Genomic DNA, 17,891 nt, shown 5'->3' on the forward strand with positions numbered 1-17,891 from the left:
CAGGGCTAAGGGCATCGTTTCCTTCTTCCCAATAGGGAAGATCCCCCAAGCACACCTACATGGGCAGAAGGAATGTGGCCATGCACACCCCACTTAGCAACAGTCAAATTCATTTCTCCCCTCTCAGTTAATCCAAGTCCCCCTGCAGTAACGTAATCACAGCTGAATTTTATCCCACTTAAACCTTCCTGAAATAACTGCAGTCCTTTGAGGTAGTTTTTCCTCTCATCTAAAGCTCTGCAGAAATTAAATCCTATTAGCACGTAGCAGTCATGCAATAACCACGTTCTTTCTTGTGCTCATCTCACCAAAGCCTCCCTGCCCTTCATCACTACCACCATTAAACAACACCAGGATCTCAGCCCTCTGCCACCTCAGCCTCCAGGTATTCACCCAAAATTCCCCCGAAGTACAGATCAGCACACACAACTGAATTGATTCATCTCCATCTGAACTAACAGCTGTATCTGATTATTAAAGAAACAAGGTTCCAATGCTGACTGACAAGAGGCAAAACATGCTTCAACTTTCACTGACCTTCAGTGCTGTAAGAGTCTCCAAGCGCTTCCCTCCACCTGCTCTTTCTAGCAACACCATGTTTTTGCATCTCTTTCCAAATGAAACTGGACACATCTGTATCTGCTTATTGCTCACACATCCCACTGTCTTTAAGTATTTTCCTACAAATATCTGCATCCGCCAACACTACCGCTGTGATATCAGGTCAGACACCACTCCTTCCTCTCTAAGACCTTCTTCAAAGTTCCTATTGACACTCTGGAAATGAACCTTCCACCAAGTAGAGGGCAGAACCAATATCATAGAATCGTAGAATCACCCAGGTTGGAAAAGACCTTGAAGATCATCAAGTCCAACCTCAGCCTAACCAGAACCCTAACTCTAAAAACCCTACACTAAATCATATCCCTGAGCACCACATCCAAACGGCTCTTGAACACAACCAGGGATGGCGATTCAACCACCTCCCTGGGGAGCCTATTCCAGTACCTAACTACCCTTTCTGTAAAGAAGTTCTTCCTAAATATGGTTGGGAAAAGCTCCAAGATCATCAAGTCCAACTGTCAACCCATCCTTCCATGGGGGAATGGGCAGTCTTGCACAAGGTCTGTCCAAGCAGCTCTCAGAACATTCAGTAATGTGGCATATCCCTGCCAATGGGAAGAGATGCTACTAATGAACATAAACCATCTTTTCTCTAAACCAAAATAGATCCCTTCTTCTTTTTCCCTTGTTTTCCAGGATTTCAACTTAAAACTGGAACAAGAGGCTGCTCTGCGTGATTTGCTTCCATTACTTCTTAAGTTGGTGAGCACCATTCAGCTGCCCAAGGTCCACAGAATGCTTTCAATGCTAAGGGAAGAAGTGTACAATTCAGCTCTGATATCTGCTTTCCAAGGCCATTTTCTTTTCTGTAAGTTTGAAGGATAACAAACCCTAATAAGCACCAGAGGAAGCCTTACAGTTAACTTTGGGAGACAGAAGTTTTTAAAAGGCACATCGTTTCTTCCCATTATCATCCAAAACATCTTTTAGGCTTCATTAAATCCATTACAAATTTACTTTTCCCAATGAAAGTACAGGTGCCATTTGATCTAAAGATTAGGATCACATTTCCTTCCTCTAAAGCAAAAGGCAAACGTTAGCAAGGACTACCCAGGTTAACCTTTAATTACTGTTTAGGAGAGGCCCAAACTTGCTGAGGCAAGAGGCCAGAATTTCATGTTGTAACACATACAAGGGGCACTTAAGAGACGGCTTTGCATGGTAGCCATGGTGGAGTCTTCAACTGGTAGCCAGCAAGGCAGCCATGGACTGCACTGCAGAGACCCGAGTGCTCAGCACAGGTAGATTATTATTATCTATTATTATTATCCTTGATCAACAGCACCAGGTAGATTACTTATTTATATATTTTAGTGCCATGGCACAGTCAAGTAGATGGATTGCAACTCTCCAACCGTGACCCAAAGCATGGAGCACCTTCATCCTGACACAAAGGTGTAACCTCTGAAGACCATTGGAGAGCTGGACACGACAGCCACCTCCAAAACCCAGCTCTGATCCTTCCACAAGGTCAACTTTGGTGCGTCAAACATTGAAAAGAAAGGCAGAAAGGGGAAAATAGGGGAGAAGTTGTACATAGTTGGCTGAGTGATGGAGCACCCCAGCACCTCCTTGTACAAAATGCCTGACGGCAAGGAGGAGGGTGACAAACTACTTGTGAAAAGCAAAACACAAGTATGCCACGTGAAGTTTGTTCCACTTCTGTGCTCATTCAAATAAATAGACACTTGAGCATCGCTAGTGACAGGCAAAGAACAAGACTCTTAGAGCTCTTATCCCTTAGATTTCACCCCACTCTGGCTGTGACATCCCATCTCCAAGAGAAGCCTTCAGCTGCAAGATCTGCCCCCAAGCTGCAACTTTATGAAGTCCTGGTACCACCTTCATGAGCAGAGCCCCATACAAAGAGACAGACGCAGCTTGATGCTGGAGGCCAACCTCTCAAGTGTGGCAACAAGTCACTGTGAGTGCCAGGCACTGCTCTCCAAGCTCAACTCCCACTTGTCAGCATCCAGGTTATGGTGGAGCCCTACCTTCCCACCTCCTGTGCATTAAAATAGAGTTATTCTAGGCTCATCATTGACACCAACCCAAATTCCATCTGTTTCCACCAAGATAAAGATTGCTCTGAGGTCACTCTGCTGAGTACCTGTGACATTGCTGCACAGGCAATGCAATAATGCATGGTGTCAAAGTTAGCAACCAGGTTTGCTCAGGGTTGATTCCAATCCAGGTGCAAGGCAACAGCATCATGCTATCTGAGCACCCAAATCACTGCAGCAAGCACAGCATCAGTAAATGTCAGTTTCACCATCGCTGTCAATGGACAAGAATCCAATTTCCCTGCAATTCAGCTCATTGCATGCTTATATTTTTAGCTATTAAAAATATGGAATCCTCCCTCCTGGTGCTACGATGCATAGACAATATGCAGGATGGGGAAAGCTGGCAAAAACCCCAGCAGCATTCATCTTTGACCCAAATAAGTATGGGATTGTAAAACTGAAATGCTGTCCAGAGCTTCCAAAACAGATAGGCTGCATAAACGTAGCAGCGAACTGAAGGAACAGAGAGAGGTGAACAGCAGGAAAGCAGGCAGGAAATAAGAGGTGTGATTTTCTTTGGCAATGTTAATTATGAGTGATCAAGCTATTGGGTGACAGACTCATTTGTGTTGTGTAAATAGAGGCAACCAAGCCAAAACCAGCACCAGGAGGGCACTGATTTACTGCAGTCATTGCACTTAGTGACAGTTTGGATGCAGTTATATACTATCACCATTGTACAGACAGTGGACAGAAATGGAACCAGCAAGACTGAAATGCTCTCAAACATCTCCCAAAGCTGTGTTTGGTCAGGCAGGTGCTGCATAGGAAGCTTTATTGCATATATAGTTTTCATAAGGAATGAGATACTGACATAACTAACCACGATTCCAGCAAACACCCCATTGAGGTGTCCACCCACCCATCCATGTATTGATTTTGGTATGTACAGCACTGTACCTCAAGTTCTGGTTGTAGATGGGTAAACATCCACAAAGGTTGGCATTTCCCACAGGGACAACAGGGATGGGAAATCTTCCTTCAACATGTAATAAGCAGCAAAGTCAGCATAAAAAGACAAGGAAAATAACTGCACCCATGCAGCCATTGCCTGGGACTGTGACGGGTTGTATGATGATCCCAGACTTTACTCAGTGCACGTAGAAAAGTCAAGGATGCCAAGGTACCAACAGCACATCCATCACCAGGTTCAGAATCATGAGTATTCTCAGCCCAGAGCCATCCTTCTAACAGAGGGCCAATTCCCTTCTCCAAGGGCTGCAGGATCAAGAGAAAATGGAGGAGAATAACTCTGAATGCAACCATTCCCTGGGCAGCCTGCACATGTTCCACGCTGGATATTAGGAACAATTTCCTCTCCCAAAGAATGGTGATGCAGAGGCACAGCTGTCCAGGGACTGGTGGGGTTTCCATCCCTGGAGATGCTCAGGAACCATGGAGATGGAGCACTGAGGGATGTGGTCAGTGTATATAGTGAGGGTGGGTTGAGGCTGGAACTGGGGATCTTGGAGGTTTTTTCCAACCATGATGATCCTGTGATTCCATGTCTGGATGCCATGCAGAGTTTGGAGCCATTAGGTGATGAGCATCTCATACCACATTAGGATCACAACCCACAACCCAAGCCCAGACCAGTGGCAGCTCCCAGACTGATCCCAGTTTGACCCTGAACAGGCATCACACTTGGACCTAGTAAGAAATCATTTCAGAAAGGAGCTTTGCTTTGCTCTCCCTGGCATGTGTGAAGGCCATTGAATTACCACAGGTACTTTACAGAAGAGATGGGGAGTTATTTTAACAGCTACTCAACAACATCAAATGCTCACAAGGATACACACCTAAATACAGGAACCAAAAACTCTCACTCTGACCCAGGGCAAATACAGTTTTAGTTCTTAGGAAACACTTCTTTACAGAAAGCGTAGTTAAACATTGGAATAGGCTCCCCAGGGAGGTGGTTGAGTCACCATCCCTGGATGTGTTTAAGAGCTGTTTGGATGTGGTGCTCTGAGATAAGATTTAGCAGAGGATTGTTAGAGTTAGGGTGCTGTGGTTTGGCTGCGGTTGGACTTGATGATCTTCAAGGTCTTTTCCAACCTGGGTAATTCTATGATTCTTTTGTTCCATGTAGATGAAGCATTTTAGGGATCCTGAATCCCTGACACCAGCCCCACCTGTACGTCAGCATCTCAACAGTGATGAGTGCTGTGCTGCTCTACTTACACCATGGGAATCTCTCCAGGTTATCAGCTCAGCAAAAATTGGACTTGACAAGGTTGGTCAGGGTAAGGAGCAGCCTCAAACTCTCTCCTGATTAAATCAGCTTTCACATCATTCTGTGTTTTACCTTGTAACAGCTCATAAGCTGCCCCAAAGAGGCTTGTATTTATCTTGAGAAATGGCTTCTTCCAGCAACATGGGGAGAAAACAAACTGTGCCTCCAAAGCAACCCCTGTGCCAGTCCCACCTGCACAGAGGAGCTTATTGGTGTGAATGAGACAGCTGCCACCACAGCAATGATGTTTTACAGCTTAACATCAACCTGAGAACACCAGTGGAAAGCTGAGCCTGCGACATGGGGCAGGTACCACATCCATATTGAATGCAAGGAGCCAACACAACCCCTATTGCAACAGATTGAGTAACAGAGTGGGAGCAGTGTGGTTGAGGGTGGCATTTAAGTACCCCAATGGCACATTTGCAGTGCTGCCCTCTTTAAGCTATAGCTCTACTCTGCCAGAGGGGTTGCTGTTATCCTCCCAGAGCACTGACCACATCACTGGAGCTGTATGTCCATATTTGTTATAGCAGACACCTGAGAAGTTGAGTTCACCAGCTCAAATCAACGGTGCCACAGCAAGAACAGGCTGAGTAACCAACCCAAGACTTATATCTACCTTGCACAATGAGGAGACACAACCAACAGAGCAAATACCTGCCCCGAAACTCACATCAACTCCTCACTCGTGTAACTCCACGCAAAGACCTGTTTCAAGTTTACACCATTCTTTACTCTTCTGTAATTGAAATTAACTGGCCACAGGATAGCACTGATAGGAAGAAAAAGAGAAGAACCTTTCCTGTCCCCATCCCTCATGGGGAGAGAGAACCATGAGCCCTGCAAGGAGCATCAGTTACACCTGGAGAAGAGCAAAGCTTGACACAGCCTGCGTAAGACTGCAAAGAAGTGAACCTTACAGCAAAACAGTATTGAAGCAAAGGCATCTCTTGTTTCTAAAGGAACATCAGCATTGAGAGTCACTGCTTTAAGCTTAAGAAAAGCCCACTGAGGTACCCAGGGGGATAAATAAGTGTCCACAGCAGTGATCCCTGATGCTTTGCTTTGCTATGTATGCAAAGCCAGCATCATCTCCTCTGAAGGAGGAACCAAGGCACAGACCTGAAGGCTCTGCCCAGAACTATATCGTAGCACATCAGGCTCTCTACTCCTGCTGAAAACAGTTCCAGGCTTTCTGTCCAAGCCTGTAGGGATCTGGGATTGCAGGAAAAAGCCTGAAGCAATTTGCTTGCAGTTTGCTGCTTTCCCAGCTCATCTCTCCTTCACCCCATGAAAGGTGTTGTGACAGTGCTTTCAGCATCACCTTCACGCAGCAAGACTTCTCCTGGAGGAGATGCTGAACTGGAGCAGCAGGACGTGAGCTTCCGTGCTGCCTCTACCATCTGTGCTTGAATTGCAAAGCAGAAAGGCCTGGATATATTGGGGTGGGGACAAAAACCAGGGACCCTTAAAGTCCATTGGGTCCCACTGCCTGCAGTGCTCAGGGACACCCACAGCTCCATCAGTGCTCACAGCCCCATCCCCTGACCGTGGGTGTCTGCAGGGATGGGGCACCTCCACCTCTCTGGTGGTTTTAAGTCACAGAACATGAAAATGGATTAAATAAAGCCCTCACATTCCATGGCAAGGAGAGGATGTATCACTCCTGGGACACAAAGCTTTCCCCACATGCAGTCAGCCACCACCTTCCCAAGTCTCTCATTGAGCCTTGGGGAAAACCCAGGCACCTCCACAATCCTTATATACCCTCTCAGACATCCAAGGCACAATTTATTTCAACACTCAGCCCTTTGCTGTTGTATTTAGCTTTTAACAGCAGCAACGCTGCCTCAGCCCAGTGCTCCCTCTCAACAGCTTAACTGTATAGCAAGCATTAAAGTTGATGGTGCATGAGATATAACAGGGTTTTACTCACAGCCCCGTCCATGAGCTGGCTTGGTAGAACTCTCAGTGTTTTAGGTAGTATTTCTTTTGGAAGGTATGAGATAAAATCAGCCTGAGGCAATCAAACACATGGGACCCATCACCAGAAATGGTGAGGTTGGGAGTGCCCAGGAAGAAGAAAGTGGTGGTTGAGGCAAGCCCACATGAAGGCAACGTGAAGGCCAGAAAGTAAAAAATGGAACAAAAACGCCAGAATAAGAACAAAAGAATCGTGCTGAGATTCAGACCTGATGCCAACACGTGGAAGGTCCAAGGGCACACAGTTACACAGTGATTTGAGATGTTTGATGCCTCCTTCCACCACTCGTTCACCTCCTCTTCCTCTTAGACCTGGCGCCAGGCTCCAGCCCTGCCATGTTTCACTTCCAAATTGAAGCAGAGAATTACCTCTCAATATACAAGATGGTTTGGGGTTCCAGTTAGCAGCTCCCAAGGTGAAAAGAAGCAACACTCATTGCAACCACCTCCCCATAACACAAGAGGCTGTTTGTGTTTAAATACCGGAGGTGGAAAACAAGAGAATTTCCACAGAGAAGCCACCTTAAGTGGAAGGTCTTTGAGATTTAATAAGCTCCAATAGATGTTCCTTATCCCCAGTTCCACAGCACGGAGTCAGTTCAGATAGAGCTGTTGGCATAGCAATCAAATGGCTTTGCTGTCTGGTCCTAGAATTGGATAGCCCCAGGAACTCGCATTTGCACTCACTTGAAGTCTAGCTTTCTTTTGGATTACAGTGCTAGCGCAAAGCTGAGTTAGAAACATTGGTGTTAAATCCTGTTAGCTGATTACACAGCTGAGCAGTAGCAAGTGTTAGCTGAAAAACTGAACCCAACGACTCAGTTCGGGAGCCAGACGGTCACGCTGACCTTTGTGTAACAGCAGCAAGCATTTGCTCATGGTTTTGTCCAAATGCCATCTCTTTTAACAGCTCAGGCTATCTTCTGCACAGCCAGGGCTGACGCTCCATGCAGCAAGCTTGACTTGGTCAGATGAAATCCTGGAGCATAGCTTTGCAAAGAACATCAGCATCACTCATGCCAAATCTCAGCTCCTTCCAGCCTCCATCTCCTGCTATGCCAACAGTTGGGTCAAGCCAGCCCTCACACCAGCCATATTGCCTTCTGAAGAATCCCTTCCAGTGCAAAAGGAAAGGAAATCAAGTTATGCTACAACTGGAATGAAAAGAAAGCTTTCAGGATGCCCCATCCCTGCAGACACCTGAGGTTGGGGATGGAGCTGTGAGCACTGATGGAGCTGTGGGTGTGCACTGCAGGGAGTGGGACCAGTGGCTTTTAAGGGTCCCTTCCAACTCCAACCATTCCATGATTCTAAAAGCAGTCTGTGGCAGGCAGCAACAAATAGCACTGCTGTGTCCTGAGGTGACCCTGCATACAAGAGGACACCTGGAGGCCATGGCCAACAGCAAGTGATTCAGGTTTGACCTCACTTCCCCACGACTTCCTGTACATTTACAACATCAGTGGCCAGCAACACGGAAAACAACAGGGAAGCAAACAAGAAAAGCACCTTCCCAATTTGCTCCACTTCCTAACAGAATCAGAAACTCATTAAGATTGGAAAAGATATCCAACTCCTACCCCAACCCACCCCACCATGCCCACACCCTCATGGCTCTGGAACACCTCCGGGGCCATTGACCCCCTCCCCTCTCCATGCAGTCTGTGCCAGTGCCTGACAGCTCTTTCCAAGGTTAGGAACAAAGAATAAGTTAGGAACAACCAAAGAACTGAGTTCCCTTTCCAGGTCCTTTGACTTGTTCTTGGCTATCCAGTTCCACCCATCTTTGGGGAGGACCTTTGTGGAGGCTGGAAGTGAATGTTTTTACTTCCTAAGACAAAAAGAAATCAGAATTAACTGTGTTGTTATTCTTTAGAGAGTATCTGTGGGCATCCACCCTCTGGAGAGAGCTCCAAGTCACAGACCCTGGGAGGATGGAGATGCTTGTATAGGGATGGAGTCAACTGCCCAGATCAGAAGGACAAGACATGCCCATGCTCAGACTGCAGCAGCCCTTCCACTCACCTCAATGCACTCAGGCAGCACATGGAAGCTCAATTTAATACACCCTGAGACTACCTCTGCCAATCACCAGCTGCCTCATTGCACCCACAAACACACAGCACAGCAACCAGCTGCATGTATTCGACACAAATGCTCGGCCACTTTAAAAACAACAATAGTAATACGCATTTAAGAGGGACTTACCAAGAGGCAGCACTTCAGCACAAAACCTTGCTGAACATTTCTGTTCTGCTCAAGGACCCGAAACACCCACCTCTTCCCAGCCCTGCTGATGGCTGAAGTTCGAATAAGGCTGATAAGCTCCCAGCTGGAACAGCTCTCCAGCACAGTCAGTTTTATCTGCTGCCGAGCATGCTTGTTACAGAGCCTTTCTTATCACTACTGCAAATATCAGCAGAGATAGAGAGGAGCACGTAACGCCCAGGGAGGGAGGCTGCAGAGATACAAGCGGACACTAGGTCTTCTTGACACCGTTAACCCCAAACCCGTGACCTCATGAGCTCGCTGCTCCTCACCCCCCATACCCCCAAGCTCTACAAAACCCAGACCAAGTGCTCAGGGAGAGGTGCAGAACACAGCCCAGACCTTAAAGCAGATCTCCCTGCAGCTGGAGGGCATTCAGCACGACCAGACTGCAGCCCCAAAAGCTTGGATTTAAGGGTTGCCGTGATAGAAGGCTTTTAACACAGCAAGCTGATGCTTTTAGAAGTACAGAGAACCCCCTCATTTAAGCCCATTTTGCTCTTACAGACATCTCTAGAAGTCAGGATTTCAGGTTACAGCTTCAGCCAAACTCACAGGCTCTTTTTTCTGCCAACTAATCACCTTTCCTGCTGCAATACAATGGCATTTAGCACATCAAGAAGATAAAACCCCGAGGGGTGTTCAGGCCAACAGGAGCCTTTGCCTTTAGGTCAACAACTCAAATCCAACCTGCTATTAACCTCTGCTCACACCTCTCAGCAAGGCTCATTTGCAGGTGAAGCCTTTATCACCCCACACCAGGTGACACAAGGACAGATCACCAGCATCATTCCTAGCATGTTCAGTACCGAAGAAGCTTGAAACCAGTGTGCACCAAAGCTTTCCCAGCCTGCCAGACAATTTGTTTGCAACAGCTCCCCAAAAGTGACCCCTAATGAAGGATAAATGAAGAGTATATCCAATCAGCATCGACTTTTGGTGGAGTTGGAGTTGCATTACAGAGCCAGGACAAGAGCAACGCCAGCAGGTTTTGAGGGCTGGAAAGACAAACCCAGAGGAACCAACCTTGTCTTCAAAGCCAAACCCAAAACTGGAAGGACCAACCTCATTTTTGAGGCCAAGAGCTTCCTCCCCATGTTCTTCTTCTGGGGAAGACCAACAGCTGTGTTCAGCCTTTAGCTGGGTACTCGGTAGGTACATCACTCCAAGAGCTCCAACAGTTGGAGGCCATGCCATTTAATATCCACTGGAGGTACCAAAGCCACAGTTTGCTGGGATACAATCTACATGCTGCCAGTCTGCATGGGGTCCATCACCCATCAAGCCCTGGAGGCAGCTGTGTTAACTCCTGCCTATAAAACACACCATTTTCACAGCTACTTCGTGGTCACCATCACTACCCAACAAAGAAGGATCTGTGCCGTTCCCTAAGCAATGCCAAGCACGTCCCCAAATGCCACAGCTGACAGCAGACATGTGGCCTCTGCAGGACATCAAGGGCAGCATGCAGCCAGCTGGTGACCTCCATCCTGATGATGGATCACCCCAATGCCCTCTCCCTTCAAAAAAGGAAGCAGCAATTTGCCAGGCTTACATTGAGTTCATAGACATTGCTCTACCACATACATCTGCCTCCCTTCAGACTGCTCACAGCATCCAGTATTGCTCACTTACGGACATTCCCTTTAAATAAAGGGGAAGAAATAAGGTCGACAAGATGCTAAAACCTAATTGGCCACGTGTGAGAAGAAGAGCTGAAACCCCAGCACGCTGCAGGTGCACCAACACAAGGAGATGCATCCTTGGGTGCTGTCCTTCACCTCTGCTCCTCCTGCCCACATCTTCAGGGACAGCAGCTGCCCTGCTATCATCCCACAAGCAGATGGTTATTCCTTTGCAAAACAGAGCCTTGTGGAGGCCCTGCACGCCTTGTTTCAGCAGCAGGGTGACCTTGCCTGGCAGCGTAAAGAGACACCAGAGCACGTTTGCTCCCATCACATTAACATTTTAACATATACAGCTGTCTTACCCACAAGCACACCGCATTCCTGTATGTTATACAGCTCTCCAAAGCCTTGAGATCCAAACAAAAAAAACCCATCCTCGTGCAAAACAAGACCGATTAGGGAGCACTTGTGATAAGGGAAAGTCTCTCCAGCCAAGCTGTAAACTTTGCAGGTTAAATTAGGCTTTTAATGAGGATGAGAAGCACTTGGCGATTAATTCAGAGCTGGGTACGAGTTTTGCTGCTTTGCTTTAACACAGATTCTGCCTCCAGGAATAAAAACAGGAGAGCACAGCTGCAGCAACCCAAGTTCATGGCAAACCCAAGCAAGAGGGGTAACCCACCCCCAAACCTGGAGCTGCCCACCACTGTATATTCACAGAGCATCAGATGCTACAGAGCCAGCAGCTCAGGAGCTCGCAGCACTCAGCTGGCAAGCAGGGGGAGATGCTATATATGTATTTTTAGCAAGCTTTTTTGCTATCTCTGTAGAGGCTGGGAAACAGGGCTCGCAAGCTGAGCGCAGAGCAATCCTTCCTGATAAGCATAATTTGCATGTTAACAGGAACACGGCTGAAAATAGAAGGTTGGAGAAGCCATAAGGCCTCACCTCTCTGCTTGATGAATAGCAGGGCTCCTAACGAACCACATGCAGGTTGTTACAGGGACTGCTCAGCCATCACAGAGTGCTCAACTCCAACAAGCATGGAGAAATCCCAACCCAAAACACAGGCTGCCCACAGCCACATCCAGCCTGGCCTTGAATGCCTGCAGGGATGGAGCATTCCTGCCCTACTGAACCTCTCCTATCCCCAAGGAACAAAGAGGACAAAGGGTTGGATGAGCATCACTGAGGTCACTGGGCATGGTGGGATGGGTTGGGGACCTTAAAGGCCTTGGAAGGGCCAAACCTGCCCCTTCACACCACACTCTGCAGAAGAGTCTGGGGAATCCATCAGGGCATCAAGCCCAGACACAGCCCCAAATCCTCCCCAAGCTCATTAAGCGACTGCTCTGGGATTAAATAGGCTTCCCAGCAGTGCTCAGTGCATCCCACACCACCCCGCAACCTCCTGAGTACCACCAGCAGCTGCAGGGCTCCTGTCGACTCGTTCAGACTCTTGGTCTGACAACTTAATTGGTTTTATTTGTTTTGCTGCAGCGCTGCAGTAGACGACCAGACCATTGACTTGATTTTAGATGGAGGCTATTTCATTTACGATGGGGTGACTGTCAGCACGAGGGATCCATCAATACAAGACAAGTGGCTGGAGATGGAGGATAGCAGACAATTAGTGTATAAACACACAGCCAACCCATTATGCCTCTTTAAATGCTGTATTTGGAATAACTATTAAAGGAAACGCCGCTCCTCACCTTGTGCTATTTAAATCGGATGCAAGATGCTGAGCAACCTCTGCAATGAGAGCCTAAAACTCAGAGCAGCTAAAAAACAGCTCAATGGTGCCAGTACACATTGCACATCATCTGGGATGATGATGTGCAACCTCATGCCTACTGGGATGAGGTATGGTTTACCTCCACCCTTCATCCAGGGGAATAATAACAGTAGTAATAACCACATCATTATGGCACTACTGCTCAGAGCTGTGGTGCCCCATACTTGGATGGGACCCTGGGCAACCTGGGCTGGTGGGGGGCATGATGATGATGATCTTGAAGGTCCACTCCAACCCATTCTATGATGATTCCACAAACATCATCAGCCCAATTCATCAATTCCTGGATAAGGAGCCACAAAAATCACTGCCAAAATCACCATCCACAAGAGAAATGTTTGTCATGGAGCTTCTCCTGCCTACAGGCACATAGGGAAAAGGGACAGAGCTCCATCAAAATACGGAATAGATTCAGCACACCAAAACACACAGCGTGGCAAGAAGGACCAAAGCAAGGAGGGATTTCCCATTACCACCCAAGAAGGTCTGCACTGGAACACCCTCCAAGGGAACGTGCTGTACCTTGAAACCACTTCTTGGCAGAGGCGTTGTGCAAATATTTATATAATACGTATAAAAATAAGGCTTTTTCAGGTTATTGAGCAACAACAGCCTATTCCACCAAGCATCCATAGAGTCATCCTGCCAGTCCCGGGGGGTATTTACAGAGGAAGTAGGGAGAACTATGGAAGGGAATAGCAGCACAGCCAAACGCCTGCACGCAGCTTCCCTGGAAGCAGAGACATGCATTAAAGTAGCTGCATCTAAGCACTGTTTATAGAGGGGCTGCCAAGCAAAAGCAACCGCTATAAACAATCCTTTTAATCCCTTTTTTTCCCCTGCATCACGCGCCGAGTCGTCCTGCAGAGGTTTGGTAAACACCGTAAGCACACTCATGCTCAGCGCATCTGGAACGGAGATGTTTTGCTTGGGGAGGGAAGGAGAGAAACGAGGCGCTGAGGTCCCGTATGGGGAGTGGAAATCACACCCTTGGGTGGGAATAGGGTGGCACTGCTGTAAAGGGAGCAGCTTGTTGGTGTGACACTGCCCTCTCCTGAGCAGAGGGAACACTCAGCCTCACGCTATTTGATTTTGGGGAGCAGCAGCCCTGAATGCTCAGTCCTGGCAGATAAAAGAGCTGAGGGGAAAAGGAGAAGCCAAGAGACACCACTCACCCCACAACTGCTGCAGTGACCACCAGCAAAACAGCAGCAGCCTCCTACCACCAACAGCCCTTGTTATTTTGCTGCACAAAGAGGAACTCACAGAGACACCTCTTTCCTCCACCATTTGGTCTCCTAGAGGGGTAATTAGCAGCTGCTGCAGCTTAATGATGCCTCCTTATGGCAGGATCCAAGTGGCTGCCAGGTGGATCCCATTGCTCCCGTCAAGAAGCTGTGGAGCACCTCAGTTATCTCAATCAGGCACTTTGGGAGCACAGCCTCTGTGTTATTTGCTCGTTAAAAAGGAGTTTCAAACTGGCATCACCCTCTACATAAAGCACGTCCTTTATAGAGCCCTACACACCCAAACCCACCTCCAACCTCAACACTGGCCAAAGCCAAACCACAATGTTTGCACAGGTCAAGAGCTGTGAAGCAGGAATGCTGCAGTTCAGAGGTGCCACCACATCCTTTTATTATCACCCTCAGCAGGACCTAAAAACCAGCTAAAGGCCACTGATACCCCTCCTAATCGGGGGGTCCACCCAAACCCATCAGCACCAGCGAGCACCTGAGTGCTGTGCAGACAATGTGGGCAAAGGGGACGTTCCCCATCAAGATCTTAACCTCAACTTACAACAGCGTTTGCAGATTGCAGCTCTCGTAACCCATACGATGTGTGTAAAGAAGAAAACACAACAATAATATAAAAGAAAGTGACCCCTGCATTAACTTTAATGCAGTTACCTGAGATCAAATGCACATGGCACAGCTGTAGCTCCGAGTGCAGGAAGCCACCCCTGGCCCCTGCAGTTGGCTCATTATCTCACTATAACCTCCCTGCTTCATAAAAGCAATTTGTTGCCTTGCTGAAACGAAACCCTTTATCATTAATTCCAAGCCAGCAGCTCCTGAATCCGCAGCCCCGACGCTAAATAAATGGATGGAACCCAAACTCATTTTCTTTGTGCTGCTCGTTGTCGAGGCTCAAGACAAACATCAGTCATGCTTCGCTTTCAAGTACAGAATTCATTGCAGGGAGGAGTGTAACGTGTGGAACATGCTTATTGAATAGAAAAAGTGCTGCTTGACAGAGTCACACGCTACTAAATGAACTCTGAGCTTATATTCACCACCAAAGCAGCAGCAGCAACATCCCAGAGCAGCTGGAGGGGATACTGGCTTAAAGATGCTCTGAGCCTCAATGGGGAAGAGGTGGGGCTGGGTTGGGGTTGGTGGTCTTGGAGGTCATTCCTGAACTCAATGACTGTGATTCAATGGGTGGGAATGGTGGGGCTGGGTTGGGCTTGGTGATCTTTGGGGGGTCTTTCCCAACCTTTCTGGTTCTATGCATATAGGTTCCAATCGCAGCCTTGAAGGATTCAGGTGGTGAATTAAAGGACGGCTTCCATAGCAATGTGAGTGCCAGAACCAGGCAGGACACTCATTCCCTCCAGCCTGTCCCTAACCACACCTGCCAAGCCAGCAATTTAGGAGATGGACGGCAGGTGGAAGGCATTCATCCTGCATCTGTGCAAGATCCAAACCCAAATAAAGCTCTTTAAGAGCTGGTCTAACTTTTGCTGCTGATGGCACTGTGTTTCCTGGCAGCTGGAAGCAGCCAAGGGAGAGCAGCATATGCTGGGGCTCAACACTCCCCGTGCCCAACATAACCCTGCCCTGCAAAGGCTCACAGAGTGAGCACTCATTTTCCAGCAAAGAGAGCCATCGTTCCTTTTTTCCCTTCATGATGCAGCGTTGTCACCATTCCGACCGTATATCCGCTATCCCTTTCCAGCCCCAAAATAACCCCTTCAGCCCACATGACTGCAAGTAATAATAGCAGCCGTGCCGACCCAACCCTAAGAACCAAAGCGTGGTGATTTTGGGGGTCGGCTTTGGGTTGGTTTTGTTTTACTCCTGGCTGAATAATCCCCATTTCCATCCGGTGGGGGCAAAATGTTACAGCTTCAACGTCGGCAATTGTTACAACAGACCTTTTCCAAAGGAAAGCTCACATTTCCATTTCCACTGCGATTCCCCAACGCCCAGTTTTCTGGGCAGCGAAAACTTGCGAGGCAGCCTCAATAAAACAGCAAGGAGGTTCTTTTTTTTTTCCTCTCCCTGTTCCTGAATTCCTTCTTTCCTTGAGTGATTTCTTCAACGAGCATCAGGGGCAGGATAAGATCCTTCTACATCTATTCTTGTCAGTGCTGGGAAGGAATTCAGTGTGCTCATAGCAATAGGGCTTTGCTCAGGGGTGATGTGCCCAAAAGCCACCTGGGACATCCCCAAATGCCCCCCTTCAGGACGTCCCCATCTCAACCTCATAGGGAGAGCTGGGTGTGGGATAGGCATATTCCTCCAAGCAGATGGTCATAAAACCTCTGGGATTTTGGTTAGTTGGGGTTTTACAAGCCCTGGGGCAGTGGGACAAGGCTGGTGGCATTATTTGGAGAGCAGAGTCTAAAAATGAAGCATGACCTGTAAAACAAGCATGGCCTAAAGGAGAGACAGGGGTGGCTGCACCCACACCTTGGCAGCTGGGAGGGTGCTGGAGAGTTGGGGGGGTCCCTAAGAGCCTTTCCCAGGTGCTGTCCCCCAATGCATGGTAGCATCCAGCATCTCCTAACTTCACTCGGGATGCTCCCAGCCGGGCGAGCTGCACATTGCTTTTTGGGTACATCACTTGGAACAGTCACAGAGAGCTAGAAAGGACTTTTTTTTTGCAAGGAAAAAGCACCCCTGTGGTCATCGGTGCAGCTTTAGGGGTGAAACACCCAGCACCCCCCCCAGCTATTCATCACCCCAAAGGACACAAAATTCCCCCCATCCCAACCATTCCTCCCCATCCACCGCTTTACCTGCAGCTACAGCCGGAAGATCCTCCAGGTCGCCCAGCTCCGATGCGGGGGGGACCCTCGTCCTCTCCAAGCGATGCCCCCCCCCCGCCCCCCAACCGCCCCCCGGGGGCAGCGATGCTGGTAGTGGAGCCGTCCCCGGGCAGGTCGGCGTTGGGGATAGAGGAGGGTCGGGTGCGGGGCGGTGGCAGCTCCGTGTCCCCGCAACGCTCCGATCTCCGATCCGCCGCCCGCTCCCGGCTGCGGGGCGGGGGTTGGGGCGGGCGGCTCCGCCCCGAGCAGAGGGAGGAGGAGGAGGAGAAGGTGGGGGAGAAGGAAGAGGAGGAGGAGGAGGAAGGCAGAGCCCTGGAGCTCGCAGCGTTTTTCCCTATGGTGTGGCACACAGAGCACACCAAGAGCTGTCCCGAGGATGCAGCTTTGGGGGGGTTCCCATCCGTTTCCCACCCCGGTGTGCCCCAAAACTCCACTCAAAGGGATGAGAAAGGCTTTGGCTGCTTGATCCCAAAGGGTTTGGCCAGTGATAGACCCCAAAAGGCTTCATGGCACAGCACCCATCGTCTTTTCCTTCATCCGCCCCCATCGTCCTCTTCTGAATGGAGAGGTTTGGAAATCCACCATCCCAAGAGCAACGTGTGCATAAATACACACGTGAAATCGAACCACCGTGGAAAATCTGAGCAAACAAGATCAAAACTATGGCTCACATGGAAAACTTCTGCACCAATACAGCCCTGCACACCCTGGGTACCTGCAAATCCCAGTGTCTAAAGTGGTCTAAGGGCAGGGAAAATCCAACACTGGCATCTCTGATTCTGGGATGCTTCCATCCAAAGAAACTGTGCCTCCAAACCTGCTTGGAGGGATGCCTGATGTGTCCCTGGCCAGGTGAGTGTATATAGGGACAGAAGAGTCAGGCATAGATTGGGGTTCTGCATCCTCCTGGTATAGGGCCCTTTCCAGCCCTATCATGTATTTTTTCACTCACTTCTACCCCTTTCACATGGCATATGTTAGATCCCGATCTCTCAGCTATTATTTTTACCTGCAGATTTGCTGTTTTCCACCCTTTAGGGCCACGTGTTGGGGCTGTGCGTGGCATAATGGGTGTAAAAAATGGAGATGTGCTGTCAAAACAGAGAGCGAGGTGAGACGGATACCAGGCTCCTCTTCACTGACACAGAAGAAGCCAGAAGCAACAAGCCTCTCTTTCCCCAAATAAAGCTCAAAAATAACACCCCAAAAACTGCACTCTGCCAACAGA

General features: G+C 48.6%; 1 protein-coding gene across 4 annotated transcripts in view; it reads right to left on the reverse strand.

Moving 5' to 3' along the window:
• Positions 1-16,876, reverse strand: part of LOC107308597 (glycerophosphodiester phosphodiesterase domain-containing protein 5) — a 135,334-nt gene extending 118,458 nt beyond the window's left edge. For 3 of the 4 annotated variants that reach the window (XM_015852602.2, XM_015852598.2, XM_015852601.2), the window contains exon 1: positions 16,634-16,876. The gene's annotated coding sequence lies outside the window, so the exon portion shown is untranslated. Of the gene's footprint in view, positions 1-9,120; positions 9,245-16,633 lie in introns of those variants that run through there. The other variant, XM_015852599.2, reaches the window with a different exon arrangement.
• Positions 16,877-17,891: the final 1,015 nt, after the last annotated feature.

This window comes from Coturnix japonica, chromosome 1 (assembly GCF_001577835.2).
Source record: "Coturnix japonica isolate 7356 chromosome 1, Coturnix japonica 2.1, whole genome shotgun sequence".
Taxonomy (NCBI): Eukaryota; Metazoa; Chordata; class Aves; order Galliformes; family Phasianidae; genus Coturnix; species Coturnix japonica.